At 43.7% G+C, this 9666-nt stretch overlaps 1 long non-coding RNA gene across 1 annotated transcript; it reads right to left on the bottom strand.

The window, feature by feature from the left end:
• Window positions 1–312: 312 nt before the first annotated feature.
• On the bottom strand, window positions 313–3187 carry LOC115083666. The gene is made up of 3 exons (XR_003854378.1): window positions 2980–3187; window positions 2352–2442; window positions 313–674 (listed from the first exon to the last, which is right to left on the bottom strand). It is a non-coding gene; the product is annotated as an uncharacterized LOC115083666 (long non-coding RNA).
• Between the last annotated feature and the right edge of the window lie 6479 nt (window positions 3188–9666).

Here is a 9666-nt window from a genome sequence, read left to right as displayed (position 1 = left end):
TAGAAAATTACTTTTGGGGTTCAACTTCTTCCTTGAAATTTGTGGATCAGCAACAAGAGACAGAAGATCTTTATACATTTAATTTTCACTAGAAAAGAAATGTGGTTAATTAGAAGAAGAGATTCCTTAGATATTTGCAAAGCCTCCCCTAAATAATTAATCATCATCTCCCCTGGTGAAATATTCTCTCTTGAGAAAGTTGATAATTCTAAAATATTTCTCTTTTGGCAACATTTTCCAAATTCTTAATTTTTCTTCTAACAAACTTTATCCTGAATGGACCCAGGAGAATTAATGAGTAAATTTCCCACCTTGCTCTCCGGTGCCTGCAGCCGCTTAGCATGAGCAGAGATTTTCTTCTCCTGGGTCACTGAGGAGATTTCCCCTTCAATCCTTTCCAACTTGCTGCTCATTGTTGCTTCCGGCCGCTCCACAACCATCCACAGAGAGTCCCAAGTCCTGGGCTGCAGTGGATCCAGAGCCAGCCCTGCCCCCTCCTCTGATCCCGGAGGCTCTGCCAGAGGCTGCACCGAGGAGGGATCTGGCTCTGGAGAAGGCAGAACCCCCTTCCTGGGCTCCACTGAAGTCCCAGAACCCATAAAACCATCCATGGGAGACGGGCGAGATTTAGACTTTCCCTTTCTATTCGATGTAGTCGGCAGAGACAGGTCGGGCTGTGGATTAGAGAAAGAGAGAATCTGGAGAGTTAATTCCCTCCTGTACCGAGCACTTTGTGAATTAATAGAAAAACCTGCAGAAAACACTCAGCACCTTTGTATCAAACCCATCACATTTAAACAGCGCCAACTCCCAAAACTCACACAGCAACATCCTATCTATGAAACAACAAAACTGGAAATGAGGTAACTTGCCCTAAGGCAGCTAAATAATGAACTTTTTGTAATATGTGAATTAGAAATGTTCTTAAATAAATAAAAATCTGTTCCCTGCTGGAAAACAAAACAAGCTGAACTGATACAAATCTTACACAAAAACTAAACACTAGCAGAATCCCTCACCTCAGTCCCACATGGAATATACAGACAGAGCCTCAGCAAATACAGGATAAGGGAATAGCAAATTGAAAAAAAAAACCATAATACAAATTATAAAACAATAGTAAAGTAAAATTACAGGTTACAGAGAGCACGAAAGATAAATCTCAGGTTTCTGTGTGCAAGTAAAATTGTGAGCTTTGAGGAGTCTCTTGCAGGCTAACTCCCCTCTACTCTCTTTACGGGGTGGTGCTTAGTGCTCCCCCCATTCAAGCTTTGACCCCTAAATCCTAACATTTTAATGCTCAAGTTTCTGAAAGTCAAATTATTGTGAATCCTAAGGGCAGCAATCAGAGCAGCTCATAAGAATGGCTGCATACATAGGGGCCGAAGCAAAAATCTTCCCAGAAAGGAGGCGCTGACTTTTCAGCACCCGCTTTCTTAACACACACAGGGGGGGGCACCATGCAATATTTAAATTTTGGGGGGGGGGGTCACGCAGGAAGGAGGAGCTAGAGTCGTTTGCGTGACCTTAGCACCTCCTTCCTAGCGCGACCCGCAGCGCTGCCCTGTCTGCCAGTAATGAAAACGGCCACAGACTGTTTACTGGCAGACGGCCGGATATAAAAACTGACGGTGCCCATCTTCATAACTCGCCTGTCTGCTGAGTTATTTTATTTACTTTAAAAAAAGAAGTACAGAAAAGCAGTTTTTTCTGCTTTTCCCTCCTTTTCAATTTATCTTTTTGCATTTGGAGTGAATGAGTGCATTTGCATGTGATGAGCGCTAACTCATTCACTTCGTGTCCTAGGCACGTTAAATAGGCACTAATCCCCCTATTGCATTAGGGGGTGGATTAGCGCCTGTTTGTCCCACAGCAGGTTAAACAATGCACTCGGCTGAGCTCACTGCATTGCATCGGCCCCAGAGATTGCAACTTAAAGACCTGATCACCACCTTGATTTCCTTTCCACGCTCCCAGTGCAGAGCCCCCACCTGGAGCCCTTTACAGTCAGTCCCGCTGCTTGCTAGAAAACGTCACAGGGACAGCAGAAAAGAACGGGTTGGAAAGACACCGCTTAGGGTTGCCAGGTTTTCATGAAAGAACAAGCACTTTTTTCCAAAAAAAAAAAACCAAGCCCAAAACACATGAAACTGCAACACCAATGTTTGTGAGTCGAATAGATGGCAAAGAAAGCTTAACTTCTTGCATGTTGCAAAAGGTCTGCATGATGTGCACGAATGTCACACTTACAAAATGTGCACACAGCCTTACTCTCATTGCTGACAGACTGAATCCATGCTTTTAGTTCACATTCCTCTTCCCACACTTAGCAGGATCTTTTAGGTCCTTACTTTAGCTATAGTAGATCAAATCCATTTAGTAGCGCAGCAGCCAATGACAGAAACAGTAGGTATGGACAGGCTTTCTTACAAAGGGGATCTGCTGCAGGGAGAAGAAATGAGAAAAAAATTACATGAAATTAAAAGTGGTGTAGGACAAATTAAAAAAACACCAGCCCCATACACAAATAACCCCTCCGAGCACATCTCTGGCCCCCCACACACCCACCGATTCCCCCCTCCGAGCGCATCTCTGGCCCCCCCTACACACACCCACCCACCGATTCCCCCCTCCGAGCGCATCCCTGACCCCCCCCACACACCCACCCACCGACCGACCGATTCCCCCCTCCGAGCGCATCCCTGCCCCCACACACAGATTCCCCCCTCCGAGCGCATCCCTGCCCCCACACAGATTCCCCCCTCCGAGCGCATCTCGGCCCCCCCCACACACACACAGATTCCCCCCTCCGAGCACATCTCTGCCCCCCCCCCCACATACAGATTCCCCCCTCCGAGCACATCTCTGGCCCCTAAACCCTCATTTTCCCCTCCCCACTCCCTACAAACCCGTCCTCAATCCCCCCACACTCATCCTCGCCTCCTGATCCCTGGTTGTAGGCAGCTGAGTGCTCCACACCTTTCAGCATTCAGGGCTGCAGCTGCACAGAAGCTTCTTGGTCACCCACGACGCTTGTTGCTTCCTGCAATGCCAGGCCGGGTCTGCCCACGCGCTCCTGGGATTGCTGGCTCTGGTTAGCTTAATGCTGCAATAGGTTAGGGTGCGCCTGCTATGGACAGGCCTCACCGGCAGCAGCAGCCAATCACTGCAAACATCAGAGCACAGGACCCGCCCACCAAGCCCAAACAAAAACGCGATTGGCAGGAAAAAACGCCCAATTACAAGCAACCCGCGAATCAAAACAAAGCCCGCGAATGACTGGAAAAAAGCCCAATCACGTGGGAAATAAGCGAGGTTTGCAACCCTTCTGTAGGACTGAGCATTATTGCAGTTGCTTAAGAATCATCATTCTGCGACTGCTGGTGGAACTGCTGCTGCTGATGAGTCATCAATCTGCGACTGCTGGTGGAGCTGCTACTGCCGATGAGTCATCATTCTGCGACTGCTGGAGGGACTGTGCAGCAAAGGAAAAAGCGGCAAACTTGAGGGTTGCTGGCAGTCAGGTGGCCATCCCAGATCTAACGCAACCGCACAAATGTGGTTTTTTTCCTACAGAATGGAAAAGAAATCGCCCAGCTGAGTGTGAAATTTCCCAATCTGCCAACAATGTATGCACTACTGTGGGGCCATAATGTTTGCAGGTGAGCTAGGAGGAATCTCCCTCCCCCTCCTCTAGGTGTGTCGGAGGAATATTTATGCCAAAGAAAATATACATAAAGAAATTAGAAATTGTCTCATTAAAAGAAATGCAAAATGTACTGCAAAAAAAAACTACACCTGGAGAAATCTTGAAGGGAAAGAAAAAAATATAATCTTCAAAAATGCATTAACCTAACCTAGTAACTCAGTAAAATGATCGCATCACCACATTGTGCTTTTTAAATAAAATACAGCATGACCTTTCCTTGCCCCTTCCCTGCAGCCACTATTTACTCTTTATTCGTGTGAAAAAAAAACTCAGCTCACACTGTTCACTCTCTCATTCCTCCACTTCATAAGAACATAAGAAAGATGCCATAACGAGTCAGACCAAGGGTCCATCACGCCCAGCATCCTGTTTCCACCAGGTTACAACAAGTACGTGGCAAGTACCCAAACATAAAATAGATCCCATGCTACTATTGCCAGTAATAGCAGTGACTATTCCCTAAGTCAACCTGATTAATAGCAGTTAATGAACTTCTCCAGGAATTCTTCCGAATTTTTTATAAACCCAGGTACACTAAGGGGCGGATTTTCAGAGCCCTGCTCGCGTAAATCCGCCCAAAACCGGGCGGATTTACGCGAGCAGGGCCCTGCGCGCCGGGAGGCCTATTTTACACAGACCTCCCGGCGCGCGCAGAGCCCCGGGACTCGCGTAAGTCCCGGGGTTCTCGGAGGGGGGCGTGTCGGGGGGGCGGGCCCAGTCGTCGCGGCGTTTCGGGGGCGTGTCGGCAGCGTTTTGGGGGCGGGTACGGGGGCGTGGCTACGGCCCGGGGCGTGGCCGCACCCTCCGTACCCGCCCCCAGGTCGCGGCCCGGCGCGCAGGAGTCCCGCTCGCGCGCGGGGATTTACGCCTCCCTCTGGGAGGCGTAAATCCCCCGACAAAGGTAGGATGGGGGTTTAGACAGGGCCGGGCGGGTGGGTTAGGTAGGGGAAGGTGAGGGGAGGGCAAAGGAAAGTTCCCTTCTAGGCCGCTCCGATTTCGGAGCGGCCTAGGAGGGAACGGGGGTAGGCTGCGCGGCTCGGCACGCGCAGGCTATACGAAATCGATAGCCTTGCGCGCGCCGATCCAGGATTTTAGCCGATACGCGCAACTACGCGCGTATCTACTAAAATCCAGCGTACTTTTGTTTGCGCCTGGAGCGCAAACAAAAGTAGGCTGTTCGTGCTCGTCTGAAAATCTACCCCTAAGTGCCCTAATTACATAGAAACATAGAAATGACAGCAGAAGAAGACCAAACGGCCCATCCAGTCTGCCCAGCAAGCCACGCAGTTAATCCATTTATTTATTTATTATTTATTTTTTTCCACCTTTTTTTTTCCCTTTTTTTTTCCCCACCCTTTTTCTCCCTCCACCCTTTTTCTCCCTCCCACCCATCACTATTGGCTTCCAGCACCCTCCGGCCCCAACTCCCTTCCACCCCTCCACCATGCAGAGAGCAGCGCTGTATCCGCATCCCAGTGAACATCCAGCTCAAACGGGGGTAGCAACCGCCGCAACAAGCAGGCCACACCCCTGCCCCATACTCCTACCCACCCCTGCTTTGTTTGTTTGTTTCTTGTTTTAGTTTTATTTGGAGATGGCAGCCCTCCGTGAAGGCGGAACACCAACCACTGGCCACTGGCATCCCGCTCCGTGAATGCCTCTGTGGCTACTGCCGCTCTGTGCAGTGTTTTGCTGCCTCCTCTTTATTTACGCCCACTAGACTTGATGGATCCACAGTGTTTATCCCATGCCCCTTTGAATTCCTTCACAGTTTTAGACTTCACCACTTCCTCCTGTACATAATTTTGTGTACACCGGACAGGGCAAATCAGAACACTTTGATTCAGAAAAAGATTTTAAAAATATAATTTATTCAGCTGTTTATACGAAATTCCAAGACAAGTGTTCTGGGAGATGCAATATGCCCTCTATCTATACCAACTAGCATCTCAGTGAAACTCTGACCTGCCCTGACTTATATAATCAAAATACAACCTTCCCGAAGCTTCCAGAATGAATGACGTAACTAGCCAAAGACTTCCTTACAAAAAATACCTTAGGCTATTGTCATGACAATCTATCATGTATAGGAAATGCTTGTGAGGTCATACTCCATTCAATTGTAAAAATCATTCATTTACTAGTCTTTCCTGATCCCATCCTCCTATGATAAAAGTTCCTGTATCATTCTGGCTTTGATGCACTGTATTCTTCTTTTCTTCTTTTGTTCTTCTTTGTTTATGTAAACAACTCGCAGTCTGGGTCTTGAATAGAGCTAGGCTTGGATTCCATTTCTTGGCACCAGGGTTTAATTAAAAACTATCACCTCACAAGATCTCCTTTTCACATTGGTTTCAGGTCATTGAAACCAGCATCTGCAAGATAAAAGCTTGCATCCAAGACTCAGTTTCTCTGCATTGTAAAGCAAATGTTGTCATTGATGCCTTCCTGGCCTGTAATTATAGGCTTTGCAGAGCTTACAAGTTTCCCAAATCTTCTGCATCCTTTGAATCTGTGATAGTCAGAAAGTCTCTCAAAGTTCATTCACCTCTGACAGGCTAGTACAGCAGAGGCGTCTGGGTATTCTTAATCAGACATATTCTTCATTTCCCTCTATGGGACACCTTTAATGGACAGGTGTCACATCAATCAGTCTTTGATGCTAAGCCATGACAGAGGAACTTAAAAGTGTAGCCTAACCCCTAACCTTGGTATTTATCAGGTGTAGTGCATAAGTGTATGTCCCTCTAGATTACCAATTAATATGAAGGATGCTCCCACAAGCATTCACTAGTTAATTAAACATCATCATTCAAAGTGAATTACAAGAATAATTCTCCAGTTCTATAGTTAAAATACACATATCATACTGTCATAATTATAGTCTTACACTTAAAATTTGCATTGCATAAGAAGAAAATACTATACTTAAACTAATAGTATGACGAGAGTGAGTTGTTCCTATTAGAAATTAATCTGCATACTACAAATCATATAATAATGCATCATATACTAATATAACTAAGATAAAGCAAGAACTAAAAATTATTAAAAAATAAAATACCTATCATATTACATTGTTTATAAAAGATGCGTCTCTGCAAGAAGAACTGTCTCATATTGAGAACCAGGGATAGAAGTAGGTATGTGTAATAGGGAAGAACGAGAACGAATAAGTGATAACAGTGAAAAAGAACATTGGAAGCAACAACAGCCAAAAATCAGTATACAGAAAATAGCAAATACAGAAAATAATAATTTACGTAACCAAGCAATGGAAGGAAGCCAAGAAAATATAGAATCTAACCATGAATCCGTATCAGGATTTATACCACCTTGTGTATACATAACATGCGATAGATTTCGAAGGTGTTGGAAAACATAGGACATATTATGTTCATAAGTTGCTGTAGGAATATAGGTACAACACGCAGTACCAATGATAACACAAACCCCTCCTTGCGATGCAAGGACAGAATCCAAAGCTAACCTATTTTGCTGAGCAGTAATTGCAGTTGCTCTGAGCTCAGTATTGATAGCATTAAGACCTGCAGTAGTCAAATTAACAAACTGCATAAACTGATAACGAATAGTCTGAATCCACTTAGCATTTGCTGCAGCTTGAACACCAGGTGTCAGCCATGAAGCAAAAAACAATTCAGTTCTACTAAACAGTTTAAATTCATCAGGGACATCAGTTGAAGTAAAATAAGCAGAACGACGTACCCGTTTAGAAAATGCAGAGGGTGAAAATATAGAAAGAGGTGTAATAAATACAGGGGCAGCTAAAGTCACCATAGCACAAGTACCACGCCATCGAAAGGGAAGAAACTGATAGACAGAAATACCACACTGCCAGAAAACATCCATGAGAGGCTGTGAACCAAATTCTAAATATATAGCATAATAGACAGTATCACAAGAAGAAATACCTAGAAAAGGTCCAGTACCATTTTGTGAAAAACAAAAAGGAAAGTGGGTAAGCGCAGTATGAAACAAAGGGCCTGAAAAAGGAGGTGGCCATGTATTAATAACAGAAGCAAAATGAGTAAAAGTACAAGTTATTGAAAGTCGTATAGGAATAGCAGAAACACATAATGTAGGAGTATCCGAAGTTCCACATATAGTCCATTTTTCTTTCTCTCTACAAGAATAAGTAAGGTAACTAAGCTGACGAAGTAAATGCTGAGGACACAAAGGGGAAGTCTCATTAATAACAGATGCATTCCACAAGGAAAGCATTGTAGAAGGGGAAAAACCAAATTTAGTATATTGATTAGCATTAGCAGCAGGAGGAATAGAATAAGGAGGTCCAAAAGTCTGATTACCATAAAAACAAGAAGTAACAGAAGAAATAAGGGAAGAAACTTGTGCTTGCATTCCAACAACTGGACAGGCAAGAGCATGATAGTAGCAAGAAACATTTGAAAGAGATAGTGGTATTGTCAGAACAAAACCAGCCATTTTAGTGGTATGAAAATGTTGAGAACACGCAATACAAAGAGTGTTGGGGTATGATGTAATAGCATGTTTATACATCAATTGATACCACATATTGGTAGAAAAAGGTATATGTGTAGGTAAAGAGAAATTAAGCAAAAGGTCAGGGGAAAGAATAGTAAAAGAGTGAGGAAGAGAACAGAGTAAATAAAAAACAAATAGATACATGATTTCTAAAATCTATCACTAATAAAGAAAACAAAAATAAGAATTAGCTAGCTTAATAACCTTCTAATTGAAATACACAGCTACTAAATAATACTTCCGTTGGTCATAGATTAGTCCTTTAAAGAACAAAACAGTCCTTAAATACTCCTAAGAATCCTTTAAAATAAAATAAAGTCAGTTCAAGCCTATGAAGCTGCAAAAGCAGATTTAAAAATAAAGTCTCATCAAGTAGCTTCTGTGCTGGGGCACAATCTCAAATCAATTAAATGAGTAAAAGTAGTGTCAGCATCTAAACAAGCCGCTGTAGGAGTTAATGTTGTTATTCTGTATGGTCCAGTATACACCGGATCTTTCCAAGTTCTGTGGGTAAAGTTGCGGCGATAGACTAGATCTCCTACTGCATACACCCTCGAAGGTTCTAACACTTTTGATTGCTTAGCTCTGGCAGCCTGTATTTGTTGACTTGCAACCTGCAAATTTTTAAGAAAAACAAACAGGTTATCTGGTACCTTAGCATGTTTCTGATACTCAACTTGTTGAGGTAAATTCATAGCTCTACCCATACACAGCTCAAAAGGAGTGAGTCCTATAGATCTCACTGGGCTCATTCTGATTGCCATCAGTGCAGCAGGTAAAGCTGTGAGCCAATTTTGCTCATAAGCCAACATCAGTTGTCTTAACTTTGTTTTAAGAATTCCATTCATTCTCTCTACCAAACCATTAGATGTAGGTCTATATACAGATACATGACGGCATTTGATATTCAGATCTGATGTTATTGCATGCATTATTTCATTTCTAAAATGTGATCCATTATCTGTCACAATTGTCACTGGTACCCCAAATCTGGGTATTATGTGGGTCAATAAAGCTTTTGCCATACAAGTACCTGTTTCTGCTTTACAGGGCATGGCTTCCAGCCATTGAGTGTATGGACATACACACATCAGTAAATATCGATAGCCAGAACAGGATTGGATCATATCAGTATAATCACAATGCCATTCTAAATAAGGTCCCTGTGGTTTTGGAATATGTCCACTAGGGGTCACTGCACCTCTACGGGGATTCGCAGTAGCACATATTGGACATCTGGTCACAAATTGCGAACAAAGGCTTTGTAAATTTGGAGCCCATATACTTTGAGACAAATTCAAATACATTGTATTAGAACTATTATGTAACGGCCAATGAGCTTCATGTAACATCAGATTTAAAACATTCAAAGCACAACACAAAGTTCCTGCTGGATGAATCCAACCTAAATTTTTAATAACTGTACACCCAGC

Source organism: Rhinatrema bivittatum, chromosome 2 (assembly GCF_901001135.1).
Source record: "Rhinatrema bivittatum chromosome 2, aRhiBiv1.1, whole genome shotgun sequence".
Lineage (NCBI taxonomy): Eukaryota > Metazoa > Chordata > Amphibia > Gymnophiona > Rhinatrematidae > Rhinatrema > Rhinatrema bivittatum.
Note: the sequence above shows the minus strand (reverse complement) of the source record. Positions and strands in the feature narration are given on the sequence as shown.